This window comes from Physella acuta, unplaced genomic scaffold, assembly GCF_028476545.2.
Source record: "Physella acuta isolate Inbredline_101_S28 unplaced genomic scaffold, ASM2847654v3 ptg000193l, whole genome shotgun sequence".
Lineage (NCBI taxonomy): Eukaryota > Metazoa > Mollusca > Gastropoda > Physidae > Physella > Physella acuta.
Window position 1 is genome coordinate 262,007 of NW_026731712.1, and position 22,563 is coordinate 284,569.

Consider the following 22,563-nt stretch of genomic DNA (forward strand, 5'->3'; position numbering starts at 1 on the left):
GCATCGTGCAATGGCTGAATCCCTTAGGCTCCGGGCGCAAGGCCTCGAATCGATACCATCAACACAGGAAGAGAAGAAAGACGAAGGAAAACAACAATCCATTGATATTGCCTGGTGCCGCACAATGCAGGCATGGTAAAATTATGTGGAATTAAATCGAAAGTATAAAGTATAAATAATGCGGATTAAAATCGAGAGTAGGTATAGTGTGTATTAGGTTGGTAAGTGGAAATTATAAGAACCAAAATCGAAATCGGTACGGGAAATTGTAAGTTCCAGACCTTTCACCGGGTTTATACACTGATCCCACTTCTGACCCTATTTTAGAAGTCATAGTTCAATCATTGCTAGACCCCAGAACGACCCCCTTGACCGATATTCTATACACGGATCCCAAGTCTGACCCTATTTCAGAAGTCATAGTCCGACTGATGCTCTATACACTGATCACAAGTCTGAACCTCTTTCGGATCTCATGAGTCCGATCATTATTAGATTTAAAATAGCCCAAATGGTCCAATACTCTATACACTGATTCCTAGTTTAACCCTCTTTCTGATTTTATAATCCGGCCATTCCCAGTTCCCAGCTGACCCTACTGTCCAATACCAGATCCCCCCCCCCCTCCCTTTAGTCCTTGTGACGTCCAGATAAATACGGAGACCAAATGTCTAAGCCAGTTAACCCTACTGCAGGCAGGTAGAAATACGCAAAACCAGACCACGGAAAGATCTGTAGTTTTTTTTTTGACGTGGGTCTCCCCCCCCCCCCCCCCCCTCCCCACGTCTACCTGCGTCAGTATAACGGCCAGGTAAAACTGACAGGCACAATGACAATGAGTTGGTGTCACAACTCCATGATTTCTGCAATACGATCTTGACCTATACTGACCCATCGTCACCTCAGGTTAACTTCGCTAGTCACGTGTACAAGTAAAAAAATAATAATTTGTGGTTGAATTACGGACAGATGAAAAAATACGTGCTGTATTTATTTAACCCGAGATGTTTTCTTTCATCCCTACCGGACTTTTCATAGGAAGCGTAAGCAACTACCGAAATGCCTTCCGTCTAAAGCCAACATATGACATACTTATTTTTTCTTATTGTATTGCAATACAATTATCCGAACTGTTGGCGGGCTGAACAAAAAAACAATACAAGAGGAGACAATTCCGAATGAAAAGGGGTGGTGGGGGGGGGGGGTTCCAACTGCCTAGGGACCCCCACGGGGATTAAATTTGGTGCAGCCACGAGTTGGCTTCATGGCGTTTTATATCCCAGAAATGTAATTGATACTCCATTTTTTTTTGCACTTCAATCAACATTTATATAGGGAATACCCGCTGTTCTTTATTTAATTGCACCAAACAACTAGGTCAAAACGAAAGCGGAAGTCCACAAAAAAAGGTTAACTAATTTAAAGTACTTTGCAACATTATAATAATTATAAGACTTTAGCTAAGTACCATGTATTTAGTACTGAATATTTTTAATTTTTTTTTTTAGAGAACCTAGAGTTTTTCAGCTCAATCGATTTCACTATTTTACAAACACAAAATACTAATTAAAAAAATGTTTTAATAGATTTTAAAGATTGAAAAACAAAGCACATCAAAGACATGGACGTTTTAATTGCTCAGGTGTCAAGGTCACACAGGGACGGAGTACCTGATGCTGGAAAAAAAAACCCAGTTCTTTGATCCAAACAAACTTTTAATTAAAACAAAGGACCTCTGGCTATTTTTAGCCGCCTTTTATGTAGTTTAAACATTGTGTGGTTCTGACATTTATTGCAAAACAAGACTGTTCAGAAACCTAATATAGGAAGCTGGTTGGTTTATTGCAAGGTTTCTTGATGGTGTTCTTTTGTGAAAGGGGGGGGGGGAGGGGGGTCGACTTGAGAGGGACTTTACAAGGACTGCGGTGGTAGGTAGGGACTTTTCAGAGTGGGGTTGGTATATAGCATATCTTGATTGTAGCGGGACTATAGCATTATTTATAACGAAACCCGTATATATTGTGGGATGCATTAATATAGATCTTGTATATATTGGGAGACTTCGAAAGTGGGGGGGGGGGGGGAGCATTTGGTACTGATGTTCATTTATTATAATAACAGTATCTGAAAGTGTATTTTTCCCTTTAATATATTTATTAATTAAACAATAAAAAAGAATGCACTATATTTACATAGAAAATTAAAAAATGTTTTTTTTTCTTAAGGCTTTGTATACAAGAAGAGAGACGTTTTCTTAATTTTATTTAGTGTTAATGTTTACTAGACAAAGTGCTAGAGATGAAGTAAATAAAAGTATTATTTTTTTCGCTTCAGTTTATTTTACTAGTACCTTTTTTTTAACTGCTAAGTTATATATTTTATAATGCGCAAATCGATGAATGATATAGTGTCAGTTCTAAGATAAACCAGCACATGTATCAAAACATATTTAACGAAAGAGTTAATGTCTACCCCTCAGACCACCCTGGATATACTTCTTAAATCGCAGAACTTTCACCTTTTTTATAGCGCGGAATTGAAATGTTGATTCACTAAGGCCTCACGCCAGATACGTTTCTTTCAATGCTAAAGAAAAAAATACTCTCGCAAATATAGCCCAGCTATGGTTGGGGAAAAATGTGTGAAAGTTTATTTTAACTACTTTCTCTGTTTTGTTGAGCTATTCCGGCAAGCCAGGGGGGATTAGCACGGGTGTATTGTTAACAAATATTATAAGGGGGCGCCACCCACCAGGTGAATTAGTTTTTCTAGTCTACCTTTCTATTCAGGGCAAAAGAAAACTTCTTTGTTGAATATGTGATTGTAAAATAGATAGAGGTATGCAAATGTATGTAGGAAATATTAAATATTTATGAGGCGAATAATACTTTTTTTTCCACAGAGATGGTATGTCTACCTCAGCTACTGTAACACTTTTTTTCTGCGTTATGTTCAAATTACAATAAGCATAATTTAAGATGTTTGATCTACGGTTTCTTTCGTGTTTGGGCTGATGCACCCAGCTATCTAGCAACCTTGAGTCACCGAGCCGACCCCCTCCCCCATCTAGTCCACAAATTTAAGGTGATTTCTTGTATTGTAATAAATAGAAAAATGAAAACATAAGACATATACAGAAATACATATAATTAAAACGTTTATGAGTAACTTATCTAGTTATTATACTTTTCCTTCAGTATAAATGTGTGGGTGTGTGTATGTGGGGAGGGGGGAGGGGGGTTAGACTTCAATGTTGACGACGTTATGTCCAAACCGTGGGTCCAGTCAATACCACGAAGGATTATCCCCCAACCCTAAACCCCTTTCTCATGACTTCCCCTAAATGAGCCCGTATTGATATAGACAGCGCATTGTTAACGGTCCCCAGCTCCAGGCTACTTGACAGTGATATACAAACTTCAAGCTAGGCGCCTACAGTACTACCCGAAACTTGAGCCCGTCTAAGGATGGTCAGTACCGGTCAGGCCGTCGACATGGCGTCCGCTTTACAATGTAAATTTGGCCAACAAAGTGACCCCCACTTTCAGCTGACCACCCGGGGCAGGGGTATTGAATTTCCCCCGGGGTAGGGAGATAGCTGGTGGGTAAAAATAGAACGGCCGTGGTCCACTCGTGGTCAAGGTGAAAACAAGGCACGGCTGGACACTGGTCAAGAGGTTTCAGGTATGAAGTGGTTTAATGATAGGTACTTGAGATAGGGCCGTTGGACGTAGGTCAAAGGGGATAAGGAATTTGATAGGATTATTTGTTGATGACCTGTGTATATGAAACACTTGATATTCTTGTAGGGCATATATATACAGGGGAGATAACTTACTTAGATACCTTTGTAAAATTTTTTTTAACACAACATAAAAATACACAACAGAAAGACGGGTAATATAGAGTGACTATGAATAATGTTGAAGATACAGAATGACAATCCAGAAGGATTTTTTTGGACAATGAAGGGTTAAAAGACACAGATACCCCTCACGGCTTAGTTTACCGATGATGAATAAGATTATATGCGATCTTTTTAAAACACATTGTGTTCACAAACCAATGATGTCAACCACAAACAATAATGTGATTTACATAGAAGTCAGGACAAAAAGAGATTCAAAATTCAAATTGTGTGTGTGTGGGGGGGGGGGATTTTTTTTTTATCTGTAATGAATTTAGAGTACAGAATATATAGATGATCATATCGCTTCCCTAGAACCAGACTGTTCTAACTCCATTTCTTTTTCAAGATTTTTACACCCTTATGTTCTAAATCCACTTTGGTATCGTGGCAAAAAATAAATAAATCCGTGCTTAATATAGAAATGTAAAGCTAAACAAAACAAAACTTTAAAGCCTTGTTGTGAACATTTTTCAAAAGTGTAGTTAGATCTTTTCTATTTAACTAGTCTGACCATTCACAAAAACATTGTTGCATAGTTTTTTTTTTAGTCAAATATTTTTTATGTAGTAGTTTGCACAGGCCCATTCATATACAAATGAATGTTTGAAATCTTAAGTACAAAATACTTGCTGAAATCACAAAAAAAAACCGGAAAAAAAGGGGAGAAAAAAAATCTGGGGACGTCCAGACGTCCATATTTGACACAGGTAGTATTTAGACACACTTCACCTGCCCACTTGAAACCCAATGCCTTACCAGGCCTGACCCTGGCCTTTGTATGAAGCATGAACAGCTCCCGACGTTGTGAACACGACTAAGGTAGCCCGACCCTTTGTCCCCGGCCCCTCCACTACCTGTAAATGCTAACGATATCAATGGACATTACAACGTGAAGTAGGCCTTCAAGTATTTTTCTACTTGGGACACTGTATAAACTTGAACAAGAAAAAAACAATCACAAGTAACTATTCTAAGCAAAAGTGATGTTTTAGAGCATTCACACACATTTTATGACTAGCAGACAATAAAACTGTATTTAAATTCCTCGAAAAAAAAGTAACTTACTAAAAGTTAGCTACACACTATTGATATTTTAGAATCAGTAATATCCTAAACACTGACTAACAGAAATATACTGATATTGTACAAAGTCTCGAATTACAGACATACATACAGACAAGTGGCCAGAATAAGCAACATTTTAAATTCATATTATATCCATAATACAAGCTTAGTTATTCTAAAATCTCAGATATCGAAATAAATATCTGAAGTCACATCTATACAAAACCCGATTCAGTAGACAGACATACACAAATGGTATTTGAAAGTTTCAAATATCCCATAATACCGACTATCCTGTAGCCTATCAGACAGACAGTTCTTTGTCTAGTGTATAGGAACTTAACACGTGAGAAAAGATGATCGGGATAACAGTGTAATACTAGCAAGTAATTGGAGGGGGGGGGGGGGGAAGAGGATGGTGTTATAGGGGTGTAGTGTAAATGTGGGGGGGGGGGGGGTAGGGCGTTATCACGATACGTCTCGCTCAAGACCCGGGGCTAACAGACAAGACCCCTGAAAGAAAGTGTGTTAAAACACACACACACACACACAATCACACACACGCACAGATAGAAAGATGAAAACGGAGATAAAAAAATATAAAATAAACTGATGTTATTCTCATTTCTTGCAAAACCCTCTGCCCTCACCCACATTTCCGCTCCCCCCCCCCCCCCCCCCCCCCATCCCCTCTATCACGATCAAGGTCAGATTACGTAGTGAAAGAAAAAAAAAAATTCTGACGGGCCACGAAAGGGTTAAAGACGAATATGACACAGTCAAAGGTTGAATGCTGGGATGCGGTATTTTTTATTTTATTTTAAAATGTGTGTACAGAAAGGGAGGCGACTGAGGGGGTGGAAGAGGAAAGGAAATACGATTTCCTCTTTTTAGAAATAATACCGATTTAAAGAAATAATACACTACATAACAAGTCGGATTTAAATAGGCGTAGGCTTTGAAAGAAAACCTAGATATACACTAGTATAAATACGTTATTGCTTATTTTATTTTAATATTATTCAGAAATGTATTTATTATTGTTATTCTTATTACTTCTATAATAAAATCTTGTGATGCAGTGGTTGTGGTTGATGGTAATGGTGCTGTATGTTATCGTTTGCTAAAGTCTCCTGAGCTTCGGGTATCGATTTTGTTTTCGTAGGTTATGCAAGCGACTTTCAAGGGACAGATCGAATACCGATATTTTATTCCGAAATTTAGCGAGACTGTCAAAACAAAATATTGTTCGGGGAACTTAGATAAAGTGTGTGTTTCCCTTGTTACAATAGCAAAATAAAATTTCAAAGCAGAGTTTTAACATCAGATGTTCATGTGTGTATGTTGTCAAAATGGAGATTGATAAAAGAGGATGTATATAGTCGTGTAGTGTGATGTGAACACACCAACCATTGGTAGTTTGTTTATTTATTACAGTGTGTTGTGCACACCCCATTACAGTGGTAAAAGTAAAGTTCCCTTTCAAACCTAACGGTCTATAGAGCAAGTGGAGTATAGTATAGTTCACTTGTTTCTGTGACCACGGCATGTGAAGGGATAGTGTGGTCAGCACTATGCCCAGCCGCCTTCACATTCCCTAACGCTAGTTAGGTACCCATCAGAGTTGGGTGGACTCAGGGACGGTCTACTGACTTAAACCCGGATTCGAACTCGAGACTAACGGGTTAGCAGGCCAGCTCTCTACCGCTAGACCACTACAGTGGTACTTGGTGGTATATATTAGTGTGATGTGAACACGATATACATTGGAACTTCTCAATTCTCCATCACAGCGGCGGCGATGCTATTTTTATTTTGCCGGTACCGCTACCTTGAACCCCTGGTCACGCCTCTGAACCGCAACATCTACGATATCCGAGACCTAGTGCTGCCTTACCCTACCGGAGACCAGAGAAGTTCCGGATGAAACAGTGGCGTCAACCAAGACACAAACGCACAGGTAGTCAGTGTGGCTTGATCGAACAAACGATCATAAATCGTTACCAGAACACAAGGTCATGCAAACCAACAGCGCTGCTCAATAATACAAGGCGGTGTACTTAATCCATTGCGGGGAGGAATTTAAATTTTTTTCAAGGCGTGTGTGTGTGTGTGTGTGTGTATGTGTGATCACGTGACATTTTTATTATCCATTCCGGGTGGGGAGCCCGGATACGGATTGTTCTGCATTGCAAATGTTGGTTGGCACCTGAAATACCTGGAGAGTTTTCTTTAACGGGTTAAGTACCTTACACCTGTTATTTCTATCGGGGGGGTGGTGTGCACCGGCGAACGTTATGTGCATTGAAACGCTAGTGTTAAGGTTGAGGTGGGAAGGGGGGTAGGAATCTAAGGTGAAGTGGGGTGAGATATTATGGTTGGATGAAGTTTATAAATCGTATAGTGTTCATTGAAATAGAAATTCTATTACCAAAAAATAAATAAATTAATTAATTAATAAATTAAAAAAAAAATGGAAACACGGTTTGAGCGTGGTTCGAACCGCTGATTTCGGGTTAAGAACCGTGCAATCAGAAACTGAAAACCACTGCGTAGACACTAAACCACACCATTTCCAAGTTTCAGCGATTAACCATTACTCAAACACTACAATTATTAAAACCCTAACCATTGACCTAAACACACAGCAATCTATAACAAATAACCAATATCCTATACATGTATTTAGTCCAGCATTGTTAGCTCATAAATCACACGTTGACTAGACCGGTCCCAACAACGCCTTTATCAACAAGATTCCCCAAAAGGACTGCCCCCCTTTCTTATTCATACGCATTCTTTTTCTAACGCTTTCCCATGCATCACCATACATAATAACACACCCCGGCAATAACCTATACATTTCGTCACCAGGAAATGTTTTATTTCCACGACATTTTCTCGCTTAGGATACATTTCTCATTGTCAACATATTTCCCCCCCCCCCCCCCCCCCCCGTAGCTCCCTCCTCGGGTAACGATTGCCTCTGTATATTTCAAATTATATACCTCCATATGTGAACTCCGTGCGGTTGATCAAACTCATGTAACTATAGGCCTATGGCGTGTTCGAATGTAACTCCATTATAAAGGGGTCGTAATAAATAATAGGCTAGATTATTTAAAAAAAAAAACGTAGGAAAAAAATGAAAATGGACGAGGCTATGTCGAGTGAATAGGGCACGGCCCATCAGTTTTGCACCTCGTTAAAATCGCGTGCAATCAAGAAGCCATTTAGGCAGCATTGGTTTCCGCTCTGGTTTCAAACTATACGTCTTACCTCCCCTTTCCCCCAATTGCAGGTTACATAGATTTGGCTGGTGTATTCGTGGATGTTTTCTTTTAATATTTAAACTACCGTAACATTAGAGACGTGTAGGGATGTATGTATGTATTGTGCGGATAGGTTAAATTGGAGATTGCTGGCTTATATAGTACACGTATTTATTACAAGTACGCACCTAACTTTACAATGTTTACTGTGGTATGTTGGTGTGCTGTCTGAAAGGGTTTCTGGCGCTGTGTTGAGCGTAACGAATCCAACTTTTAAAATATACTCTACGGATAGCCTTACACAGAGATTGACCAAAAGTAGGCTTATATGTACAGGCAGATATACTCTTACACAAACATATATATATATATATATATATATATAAATACAATTTCGTGGCCCGCTGTACAAGCACGCACATGTGGAACACATGAACCGCAGCAAATGTGTGCACGCCAAAGCTCAGCGGAAGATGTTAGAATCCACGAGCCAAGAGCCCCACTGCCAATACGACGCTGTCTTCTTAGTACCCCCAGTGTTTGTCTATCAGCCGGTGAGTGGAGGGTTAAATGGCCCGGGATGTTTACTAACAAAATCCATGTCACGTGGTCGCGAGGGGGGGGGGGTCAAATTAAAGGGGAGCGCACCGCAAGATCAAGATGGGTAAAAAGGGGAGACGACTAAAACGGAACACGAGACAGAAGATATTATCATTCCGGTGCTCCGAGTCAACAAACGTTGGCCAGTTTCGGACCCCTCCCCCATTTCCCATCCCCCCCCCCCCCACATCCCCCTCTTAAACTTTCTTGGACGAAGGATAGGGATAGCAGAAGTGAAAAAAAAAAGGTTATTTGGGCCAAACAGATGGGATATAGCCAAACACGTATGGGATTGAGTTGTCCTCCCCTGGTAGGGTTGATTTGCTGAACACGACATGACACGGAATCAGGAGTGAAGGATTACCGCGGAACTCACTCGCTACCTAGTCGGTTAGGTCCTCCCATATACGTAATCCTGGATTAGGATTAACGCTTAACAACCTTTATTTACACTTTTGACTTAAACACCCCCCCCCCCCCCCCCCATTGGGCTTACATGAAAGGTTGGACTTTGTGTAAAAGTCAGGTTATAGATTATTCAACCGTGTTAGCGATAAGCAGGATAATCCCGCACGTAATATTTACACTTTTATTTTGTAAACAAGCTATGTGTTTATTATAAAATAAAAATGATTCAAAATTATAACATGTGATTTAAAGGCATATTGGACTCATTCAAGGAAGTATAAGAAGCAAACAATAATATTACTAGCGAAAGTCAACATTTAGGCCTACCTACCGCTAACCCAAACCCTAACATAATCTATTGTTTACTATTCTATTACTAAAAACACACCTATTTTGGAAGAGATACTAGAAAATCAATTTAGACTAAAAAACTAAAAACTACCATCCGACCATTTGATTATTAGTTTTTAATACCTTTAAAATATGGTCTGCATTGTTGTTTTTTTTTGTGAGAAAAATAAGTGGGCAGAATATGGAGCACAGGCAACAAAAATATTCCTTCCAGCGTATCGATTACCTCCCCTCGTGTGATATTCTCTTCTAATCCAACATTATCCGGCCCTATTCTAAACCAATGGCAGCATTGTGATACATTATCAAGCGGGGGCGGGGGTGTAGAAGGTGGGGGGGGGGGGGGGGGGTCGAAAAAAAAGGGGGGGGGGCAGATTTTAAATAATGTGTACACTTTAGACTAAGGGGGGGGGTAGTGGACTGTCGAGAGAAATAGGATACAGCTTCAAAAAAATATTTGATTTAAAAGGTTTGTCAAGAGATTTTTACTTTAACTTTAGCAGAAAGGGAGGGGGTGTCAAAGGTAGGAGGGGGGGTGGGGTGGTTTTAACTTAAGGGGTGATACCGAGCGGGGGTATATTCTGAAATTTAAGATCTTTTTCTTTTGTGCTAGGGTAAAAAAAAATCGTCTCGCAATTTGAAGATTAATTTAAAAGGCCAGTGTTTTTTTTTTCTTTTTATCCAGGGCAACTTTAGTCTCCCGACAACGCCAAGGCTCCACAGAGACTAAAAGCGTGTGTGAAGTGATAACAGCTACTTAGAGCTGAACAGAGAACTTAAAGTACAAATCAAACACAGCTGAATTAACGGGAGAGCTAAGTCTTGTAAATATCGATCTATCTCTTAGCTAGCATAAGTATATATATATATATATATATATATATATATATATATATATATATATATATATATATATATATATATATATATATATATATGCGTGTAGTGTATGTACATACATATATGCATACACATATACGTATATATATATATATATATATATATATATATATATATATATATATATATATATATATATATATATATATATATATATATATATATATATATATATATATATATATATATGTATATATCGAGGTGCTATTTTCTGCGTAAAATGTCAAGGGTTTTTTTTTTTTTTTTTTTTGTTTTTTTTTTTACAAAATTAACCCGATTGAGAAACGATGGCTCATTAACCATTACACGCCCAGCGCATGTAAAACGCGAAAAAAAAAACAAGGAAAAAAATTGACGAACTCATACGATATGGAATACAAAATCATAATTATGCGCATATTTTACAACAAAGGGGAAAAAAAATTCACAGCGGCGTTCGCAACATAGCTTGCGACAGCATGGTAATCATGTACATTATTAAAAGATCTCTGCTTGTCTCCCCCCCCCCCAACCCGTAGGCCGATTACACACAGTATATATAAGATGAAAATTCTAAAAACTAAATACATAGGACGCCTATGTTAGCTATATGTCTAGGTGTAAAAATAGAATACAACAACCATCATATACAAACTACACGTTTATACAAGTAAATTTCGGTTAAAATATATACTTTAAATAAACGCGCTAATGAGCAAGTCGTGTGCATTGACGCGTGCTTAGAAAGAAATAACTTTCACCATTTAAAGTATAGGTCTTTAAAAAAAAAATTCAGGAGAAAAAAAAAACGCGCACATAATTATACCGCCCTCGGGGTAAGAAAGGCAGTTTCGGGCGCAGTCGATCATAAACATTGACGAGTGAGGCTTAAAATAGTTTGATAATAAGTCTCAATTTGAGGTACCTGTCGGACTGGTGTAAACATGGAGGAATGTGATCTTTATAGCACATATAGCTGGGAATGTGATGTTTATAGCACATACAACATAGGGAATGTGATGTTTGTAGCACATATAACACAGGGAATGTGATGTTTGTAGGACATACAACATAGGGAATGTGATGTTTGTAGCACATACAGAAAATAGGGAATGTGATGTTTGTAGCACAATCAGCATAGAGGTGTCGGACTGGTGTAAACATGGAGGAATTTGATCTTTATAGCACATATAGCTGGGAATGTGATATTTGAAGCACATATAACATAGGGAGAGTGATCTTTGTAACACATACAACATAGGGAATGTGATGTTTGTAACACATACAACATAGGAAATGTGATCTTTGTACACAGATAAAGGGAATGCGACTTTTATAGCACAATCAGCATAGAGGTGTCATCTTTATAGCACATTATACATATGGAATGTAATTCATAGCATATACAACATATTGAACGTGATCTTTGTAGCACATACAAGGAATGAAATCTTTTTACATAAGTATAGGAATGTGGTTCGGATACTTGGATTAGACATTGAAAAACATTTTACAATAAACATGTATGTGGGCATACACATTACGCTTTGTTAGGTCGTCTATGGCTAAGTATTACCTTCAGCCAAGCCATGGCTCCAGCCATAAGCCCTATCCCCACCCAACATGCAAGGCGTGCTAAAGCGTAGGTGAGTGAGCAGGGAGCTATGCCGTCTCGTTAGGTCCGGAAATACGTAACGGAAGTCACTACATCGGCCGGAGCCGGTAGACGAGGGCGCAACACGCTTCATTACGGGGATCACGTGATGGCCGAAAGGTGAGAGAGCGTATGTTGTCGAAGCTGAGTACATCGCACTTTAGTCGGGAGGTGGGGTTTGATTAGGTGGGTTTTTAGATAAAGTTCATGTTGTAGCTATATGGTTGTGGTATTTGTGGATGTGGTGGCAGTGGTGTGGTAGTATTAGTATTGGTGGAGGTAGTGGTAGCATTAGTAGTGGTAGAGGTAACATTAATAGTGGTAGAGGTAACATTAGTAGCAGTAGAGTAGTGAGTAGTTTTATTAGTAGTAGTAGCATTCGTTTTTGTGATACCGTTAGAGACTTATGGTAGTACTGAAGTTGTTATATATAAGCTTAATTTAATTAGTGCTATTCTGATTAATACATGTATGAAATACACATATTTGGTTCTACATACGACCATAAGCTACAGGGGTAATTTAGGTAACTAACATTTCTCAATGTCTAACTTATTAGTTTAGGTATAGACTTTTAACTGACCATTAGTATGCAGCTATAGCGAAAAAGAAATAAGTAGAATAAACTAATTCTTTTAAAAATCCATTTAGTGGTAATAACGTTGTTAAGACTAGATAGCGTACATCTTTTTGAATGACCGGTGGTTTTTGTGTGGTGGGGGTGGGGAGGTGGGGGAGGGGACAGGGAATGATGACTCAGTCGCGAGTATGGACATCCCCGTGCATGCGTGTGGGGGGGGGGGGAATGTTCAAAAGCGACTAGGATGACATTCAGTCACGAAGGCAGTAATGCCCTTCAAATTGAAAGTCAACACAACAAAACTCTTCGGATTTTCCCTTTGTATGGTGAACACACGACGATGCTAATACCGTGACTCGGGAGTACAGTCCCCTTGTGTCTCTTATCTTTTTCTCTCCCTGTCAACTCACTTGTAGACTTAAAAAAAAAAAAGATAAATAGACATACGCGGGTTTGACTGATTTTAATAAATTTTATTGTGGTATAGACCTAGTATATTCATAGTAGCGCGTGTGATTGCTGTTGTAGTATATGTGGTATTTGTATTGTAGATTGCTGTTGTAGTATGTGGTATTTGTATTGTAGATTGCTGTTGTAGTATATGTGGTATTTGTATTGTAGATACATGTATTATGGTGTGTTGTAAATGTATGTTTTTGTTAATTAACATACGGTAAGATGTGTGTGTGTGTGTGTGTAATGATACACCATGTTAGTATGTATTTACAGCCCTATGAGCGTTATTTAGAATGTAGATAAGTTGGAAGCGGGTCGGTGGGGTGGAGTGGGGGGGGGGGGTAGATGAAATATATAAACAGTTATTTTCTATTTAAAAAAAAAACATTAAACTGGGTTAATAGTTATACTTTAAAACCCAACTACTGTAAACTACGTTAAAGCTAACAGCGCCTAATTAACATAATGAGAAGCGAGTAAATTTATTTAGTTGGGTAAATATAACTCTGCAGCTACCTGTTGTTTCAGAACAAACAATTTAACGCATATAGACATAACGCATGTAGACATGCACTTTAACGGTTTAGAATTCTCATCAAATTTACCAACCAACTTTCAACACGACAGTAAAAAAAATAAAATCGAAACTCCCATTATATATACTCGTGATATTAAATACATCTTTATTTACGTATATCGAATCATGTACGTTTAACTAATATAACGGCTCCCCCTGCCTCCCTCGACATGAAGCAATAATCGCTCACCACTGTGTTTACACAGCGCTCGCAAATGACACTACGCCGTCTCGACATTTGGAAATATACATAAAAGCCATTCTCCCTCGCGTCGCCTCGCTTTCAATTCAGCGCTATTTTTAGACGCGAGTATTAGTTAACGAGTTTGTTTTTATCTGCCATTGATATAATTCAGCAGAGATTACTCAATCGTTGTAGTGATACAATGGAACACTCGTTTTTTTTATTGTTGTGGACTATTTCTATTTAATCTACAATTGGATTGCGGCGTTAGTTTTAAGTGGACTTGCACAGTATAAAAATTACATTAATTTTATGTATTAACCTTATTATACATATTGGAGTGTTTCGACCAAAGGTCTTCGTCAAAACAAACAATATCTACATCTACTATGGTGTAATACAGACACAAACAAACAAACAAACAAACAAACAAACAAACAAACAAACAAACAAACAAACAAACAAACAAATACACCACACACCTAAGAAGCCTTTTACCGATTTCTTTATAAGTAAACTCATGCTAATAAACTATTTGAATTAGTATGTATTTACGGCCCTAGTATGGTAAGGTCATTAACCTTTCTCAGGTCAAGGGCATACATTAAAAACGGGCGATGTATATTACCATACACTAACAATGAACTGCGATAAACCTAGTCCCGTTCTGTCACAGCTTTTGGTGGGTGATGTACATAATTATGTATACTTTGTTGTGTGGGTGAGACAATGTGTGGTATACACCCGCACACACCACACACACACGCCGAGGACACGGGGGGGGGGGGGAGTGACAGATGGACCGTGGGGTTATACGGCCTGACGTCACATCGCTGTTAATTGACCGGACGGGCTGGGGGTGAGTTAATGTGATACGATAGGGGAGGTGGGGGGGGGGGGGGTTCAGTTACAGCAGGACTTGTGGTAGAGTGGCGGTAGGACCTTTTGTCCAAGTAGCAAAGGTAGGACTTATTGTCCTACTAGTAGAGTTAGAACCTCTAGTCCTAGTTTCTCTAGGACATCTTGTCATACAGAGCTTGTGTTTGGTTTATAGACGCCAAGCCTACACCATAACTATTTACTAAAAAATAACAACCAAAGTTATTTAAAAAACATTTTTAAAACTAAAATATGGCGAATTGACTTCAAAATAATTCATTTTAACACTGACATAGATGAAAATATTGCCTTAAAAATATTTAGTTTTTGAAAATCAATATTATTTCATTTTCAAACATAGACGTGTGATTGTGTATATCAACTTAAAAAAGAAGAAGTCGGGTCTAGTCTGCAAATATCACAAAGATAAAAAAAAAAGTTGCAAGACTCATTTATCTCCCTTGTTTCATCTTGTATAGATCGCCTGTTATGATAAAACCATGTTCGTATTATGGTTAATCCCGCGGACAAGGGAAGCAAATCCATCTCATTTGAATTTTTCTTCACGTTCGTATGGGGTTCATAGCTGGACTTACATAGCGACACAACAGCAACATATGTAGATGTAAGCGAATGTGCTGTGTAACGCAACCGTTGAAATAATACCTTACTTGAGAATGTAAATAAATGGGTGAAAGTTAGCATTGCCAAAACAATATTTGAAGTGTGTAAACAATGTTTGAAGCGTGTTAAATTTGAAAATACTTTTTCAATGAAATTTAAAACACATAATTACTGTAATTAGAGAAACTTAGGTATTAAACGAATGTAGATATTTTGTTCCGTTATTCCTAACCCCAATACTATTTGGGTATGTGTACCACATTTATAACTTATTTGATAATGAACCACCGTTTTACTGGAGAAAATGCCCTTACTATTACCACAAACTCGATTTTAGAACTAACTTATAATCCTGAACCGAACCCGAACCTAAACCGAAATCTTAACCCAAAATTTATCCTAAGTGTAAATTTAAAAACCTAACTCTATTATAAAACCAAGTCTTAAATCTTACCCTTCCCTAACTTAACCATTTTCTCAAATACAATTCAACCGTATCCAACGGCTGAACCATAACCGAACACACATCTCGCCAACATCATCACCACCAACACGATAAAAAAGACAACAGCATAATTTCATTTTTAACACGGCTGTCAGTTTTTATCACCGGGGCGCCATCACTATTTACCCGACCTTTGACCTTTCGGTGTTTGTTTACTTAAATTGATCGCGGTCGGCGCTAATGTGAGTCGACTGTTCCGCAGGGGTCGGGACTGGTTTTTCTCTGTTACCCCTGGATAAATTATTTCCGGATCTTCCCCGTGACGCGGTGCCACGACCAGGTGGCGATGGCTTGATGTCAAACGTATCGATTCGACCCCCGGAACTTGACGGTAACCTAACTAAACCTAACCCGACTCAAGTTAACTTACCTGACTTAACCTAACCTAAACTAACACCTTACCTTACCTTACATTACCTAACCTAACCTAACCCTACCCAACCTGACCTAATCTAACCCAACCCAACTCAAGCTAGCTTATCTATCCGATCCTAATCTAACCTAGCATATCCTATCCTGACCTAACACCTTACTTTAACTAAACTAATCTAACCCAACTCAAGCTAGCCTATCTATCCTAACCTATCCTAACCTAAACTGTCCATACCCAACCCAACCTTACAGAACCTAACCGAACCTAACCTAACCTAAATTAATCCAATCCAACATAACCTTACGTAACCTAACATAATCAGACCAAGCCTAGCCCAACCAACCCAACCAATCCTAAGTTAACTTACTTAACCTCACATCCACAACAAGCACTAAATGAGAAAACAGCAAACACCGTCTATCATTAAAAGCAACCACATTTGGCAATGCCGTAGACTCGCTTAGCACATTTAGTTGTTCCTTTTACCCGTATCATTGTTAGGTTTAAGATAGCAGCAAGAGTTAAAGTAGGTGTGGTTTTAACTCACGTGCGTACACGACAAACACGCGTACATACAAGCTCACGTGCATACACAGTAATTTACGTGAGAATATGCACACAAACACAGGCGTGTACAATTGTGCGCACTAATATACGAGCAAACAAACACACGTGTTTACAAACACACGTGCATACAAACACACGTGCACACACACACACGTGCACACAAACGCACACAGTATAATCTCGAAGCCGCACGCCGCTCACAATGGGAACAAGGAGATTAAGAATTAACGGTAGCCACGTTTGACAACTTCAGAATGTCAGATTAGCTGGGACACGTGCGGTGCGTGAAATCCAAGGAGGGAGAGATTAGGTGAGTTAAACGTGGCCGGGTGGGGGGGGGGGTGAGTTGAATGTGTTCGGGTGGGGGGGAGTTGAATGTGGTCCGCTGCATGAAGGAGGAGGGGGGGGGGGGCTTGTTAAAACACAAAGAAACTTTAAAGACATTACCAGAGACAAATGGCACTGACAATATGCAGTCCGTTAATGGGTGTTTGTATTGATCACAACAGTTCGTATTTGAATATAAGGTTTTTGACGATTTTCAGACTAATGTTCAAGATGTCATATTTGCTGTTTTTTAAATACATATTTTTACATCGTTATATAAAATATGGGTAATTGTTCTTTGCTAATCACTCAATATCTATGGTATCCCGTAAGAGCATTTGTATTCGCCATAAATATTTTTTTTGCCTGTTGCTGCTTAATATTTTCACAACTATAAAAAAAATTAAAAATAAATAAAATAAATTCCGTATTGTTTCTATCCAAGCTCTAATATAGTCTGTTATAAATGGTCCTTTGGATGAGCAGTATAATAAATCACTACAATTACAACTTGATATATGCCAATGATTAGTTATTCAATCAATAACAAATATTCAGAACAGACACGATATTCGACAAAATCGAACATATTATGTGAATACAAGTGGGCCTACTTAACATAACATAAATACAAGTACCATTCACTAATAAATCAATACAACATACATACAATACAATGCTTACTCATCAAGTATTCAACATAACAGACATAGAAATACCGCTCACTAAAATATTAAAACAACAAATAATACAATTTTAATTCAACGGGAATTCCACAAAATAAAAATACAAATACCTTCCACTAAAATATGAATACAATAAATACACAATTTTAACTCAAGAGGCTTTTAGTTAACGTAACGAAATTGCGTTCACTAAAATATGAATACAAAGCATATACAATACAATTTTAGCCAAACATGAACGTAACTAAATTCCGTTCACTAAAATATGAATACAACAAATATAGTATACAATTTTAATGAAACAAACATCAAACTTGTGTACACCAGGCAACCAAACAAAACATAAAATCAATGAGCTGTACAATGCTAAGATTCCTCACGACATTTCCCCGCAAGTCACCACGACAAAAGCTTGTCGCCGACACAGTACAATGCCAGATATCCCTCACTATTGATCTGGCGACTTCATTATGGCGATAAAAAAAAAAGCCAAAAAAAAAAAGCCAAAAAAAAAATTAGAACCAAGGCAAATTGACAAACAAGCCAAGCTGGCATGTACTCCGGTTTCAACAGTCGTCACTTCCCTGGCTTGATTGACAGGTAGAAAACTTAATTTCTTACGTATCTTGTAAGCGGGGGCTTTTTTTCTTTCTTCTTGTCGTCGCATTTCTCCTCGATCTGTTCAGGCGATTTTATTCGATAAGGTTTCCTTAGCGGAACAATGACGGGTGGGTGTAGGGGGGTGGGGGTGGAAGGGTCTCTTGATGGTCAAGTTAAGTAGCGGGTTCTCGCTGTGTTTAGATAGGTTCTAAGGGACTCCAGTTTTCCGTAAAACCTGTGCGGACGCGCAGTAGTTGTAAACCAGTCTTTTTATAAATAAAATACAACAAACTTTTTATCAGCGCGACATCAAAATAGATCTACATGTCGTAGGCAAACCTTTGTTCGTCAGAGGGAATGTTGACGGATTATAAATAGTGTATAAGACTTGTTTTGATTTGAATTTTGTTCGTCCTGTTTATTCCATGAGTATTTATAGAGAACAGTGTTAAGCAAGTTTACTCACAACACACAAGTAAATGTAAACATTAAGTTGCTTTAAAAAATTAGAAGTATTGAGAAATACAATCTAGTGGACTGAAAAAATAAACATACTATAGAAATGTTAAATACAAATTTAAAAACTAATAAAACCGACGCCATCTGTTTCGATTTTTTTTTTCATTTAATTGCTAATTCTTCTAAACTTTGGAAAAAAAAATGTTTAATTTAAATTCTAATTTACATTTTAATAAAGTAAACGCGAAAAGAAAAACACGAACGTTATTAGGTTAAGCTAATTAACACAATCACAAGTAAAAACACAATAATAAACCACTGTATATTCACGTGGATAAAAATAGCTCTTACAGTACATGCTAGTCGAGAAACTAAAATGGCACCGACGCCACCATATAGCCCTGTGTTATGCCGGGTCGTGTCACCAAAGGGTAATCGATAAAATTCCGAAAACACATTGTCTTGACCCCCTCCCCCTCTCCCTTCCCCATCAATTCCAGATTTTTCACTTCGGACAAAGCTTGGAAGAATGCCCACGGTGACGCCGCCCCCCCCCCCCCTTCTCCGCCCCCATACCGTCTCGTTTTGAAACCAGTCGTAAGACAAATTGTCTTGGGTTATCTGGCAACAAAATTTTTATTCTTCTTTATTTTTTAATTTGGCTTTTAACAGTGCAAACGCTCTCTTTATAATACCATAGAATAAACCTATGTCTGTCTTTCTTTCCCCCTTCTCTGTCTTAGTATTTGTTTCTACTCTCAAATTTCGTCTTTGAGGTTTGACCCTTAGGAATAGTTTCGTCATTTATTAAAAACGTATTTACCAAACAGGAAAAAAAAAGAAAGGAAATTGGATTTTCCCGCACAAACCGAAAGTACGGAACTTATTTATTATTTAGTTTTTAATCGGATACCTCCCAGATCGAGAAGGCCGTTATTTTGATTACGATTCGTAATCACATTAATATTTGAGTGCGAAGGAGTGTATGAATGTATACATTTAAAAAAAATCAAATATTTATATTCAGATAAACTGATTATAAAACATAGGAACAAATCAAATTTCCTTCTCACAATAGCCGACATGATTCCAATTCGTCATAATACAAGCAAGATTTGACAGGGTCGTGTAGTTCACAGACGCTATTTATGCTATGTAGGATAGCGCCAATTTCCTAGTGTTGAATTGTAAATCAATAATATTGCAACGTTATTTCAATAACATGACACTCACTAAGTATTACGCGGAGTTAACGTCCCCTGGTGAAAAGCTATTTGCATGGTTGAGTTTTTTTCATAGTAGGCTAAGTTAAATTACTAGGGAAATTTTACGCGAAATTCAGTGTAATGAGATAAACTTTATGGGGGCATTTTTATAACATACTGTTACTTATTTATAAATTTAGAAAGAATTCTAAAATTTTGCGATGATAAATTAATTATTAAATGATGAAATGGGCCGACTTGCCAAGTTAAGTACACTACTTTTTTAAATTGCTAGCAGTGTGTACTAAATCTAACATTATGAGAGTTGTCACACTATATATGTGTATTGTGTATGTACGTATAAATAATGCGTATGTGGTCTGGTGTGAAGTCTTGAAAAATTTGTTTAGTTTTGTCTCTTAGAGTTGGAGATGCAGCGCGAAATAAATCTACTGCATTTAATTACTCGTGGGCCGCTCGGACTGCGGAATGTAGTGCTGTTTGCTTAACTACGATAGGGGAAGTAATTCGTTTTCGGTCAAGACAAACGTCTGGTCAAAGGGCAGGCGGGATTGTGTTTATTGCCCCTGATAACAGTGGGTGGGATAACAAAACAGAGAGATCGGACGGGGGAGCGTGGCGCGGAGGTGTACGTCTGTCGGTCAAGAGAACGTGGCGAACACTTGCGCGGTAACCAGCCGGACAGGCGAATATGGCGAACTTATGTACGGGTATCTATTAGACAGGCGAATATGGCGAACTTATGTACGGGTATCTATTAGACAGGCGAATGGCGAACTTATGTACGGGTATCTATTAGACAGGCGAATATGGCGAACTTATGTACGGGTATCTACCAGACAGGCGAATATGGCGAACTTATGTACGGGTATCTACCAGACAGGCGAATATGGCGAACTTATGTACGGGTATCTATTAGACAGGCGAATATGGCGAACTTATGTAGAGGTATCTACCAGACAGGCGAATATGGCGATCAGTCGAGCTATACCATATTGCCTTAACAATAACCATTGCCTAAATCCTAAATCTAACGCACTAATGGCTAATTTACTATTAGAATTATAGTACAATTGAGTGGGTTTTTAGTTAGGGTATTATGTTTTCAGAAACAGCTTCGATATAACCCGCTTGAGTTTTCTTTTACAAGTTCAACAAAACTAACCCTAAACAAAAACAAAACACTTATTATTAGAGGCTCCTAGTTCAGTACTACTACTACACAATTTTACAACTAATATATAAATTGTATAAAAAACCCACCCAAAACAAAACAATATGCTAAGGGCTCCTAGTTCAGTTCTACTACACAATTTTACGACTAATATATAAATTATATTTAAAAAAAAAACCCCACCCAAAACAAAACATTATGCTAAAGGCGCCTAGTTTAGTACTACTACACAATTTTACGACTAATATATAAATTTTATTTAAAAAAAAAACAACACCCAAAACAAAACATTATGCTAAAGGCGCCTAGTTTAGTACTACTACACAATTTTAGACCAATATATAAATTGTATTAAAAACCCAACACAAAACAAAAGCAAAACACGAATGCCAAAGAAACACCTGGTTCAGTACTACTACACGACGTTTACTAGTACTATAAAAATTAAAAACAACAGACTATAGAATATGAAACCGTACAAAACAATAGCATCTGGGGACGCTGTCTAGACGTCTCGAAAATTGACACGTACCCGCCGACTGGGCTAAAAATAGACTCGTCTGGTAACGGTCATACTTTGAAGTTATAAGATGATGAATGTACGTCACACGCAGACAGACGACAGGACTTAAGGTGAGGCCGGAGCAGAAGAGAAGACGAATGATGTGGAAGATGAATTAAAAGTTTTGGGAGTTGAACGTATCAAGATGATGAATGGTGTATAGGCTTAGGTATGTTGATGGAGACGTGGGACTACATTTTGAAGGCAGTAATTTTGTATTTTGATGGGGATCAGGCAACAAAATAGAAGTGAGGTCAGCAATGATTTAGATCTCTATGTATTAAAATTTGAATATAATGGGGAAAACCCAAGATATAAATAGACGTAAGATAAAAAAAAAACAGCAAACAAAAAATAAATAAATTAATAAATGAAATTAATCATTCAAATGTAGTCTATTTAATTAAATACCAAATTACGATGATTATTTAATTGTACACTACTAAATATAGGCCTAAATGTCGAGAATAGTAAAAAAATAAAATAAAAAAATAACTCATTGGATATAAGGCTATGAGGTTATGCGTACTGAGTTAAGTTACAATTCTTCAAATTGCGTTTCTTATTTATAAGTTTACTCGTAGTGTAATTAAAATAGCACTATCACATTTGTAACATATTACGAAAATGCACAACCATAATTTA

General features: G+C 37.9%; 1 long non-coding RNA gene across 1 annotated transcript in view; it reads right to left on the minus strand.

Moving 5' to 3' along the window:
• Positions 1-22,563, minus strand: part of LOC131936874 (uncharacterized) — a 132,653-nt gene that overhangs the window by 108,288 nt on the left and 1,802 nt on the right. The window lies entirely within an intron of this gene.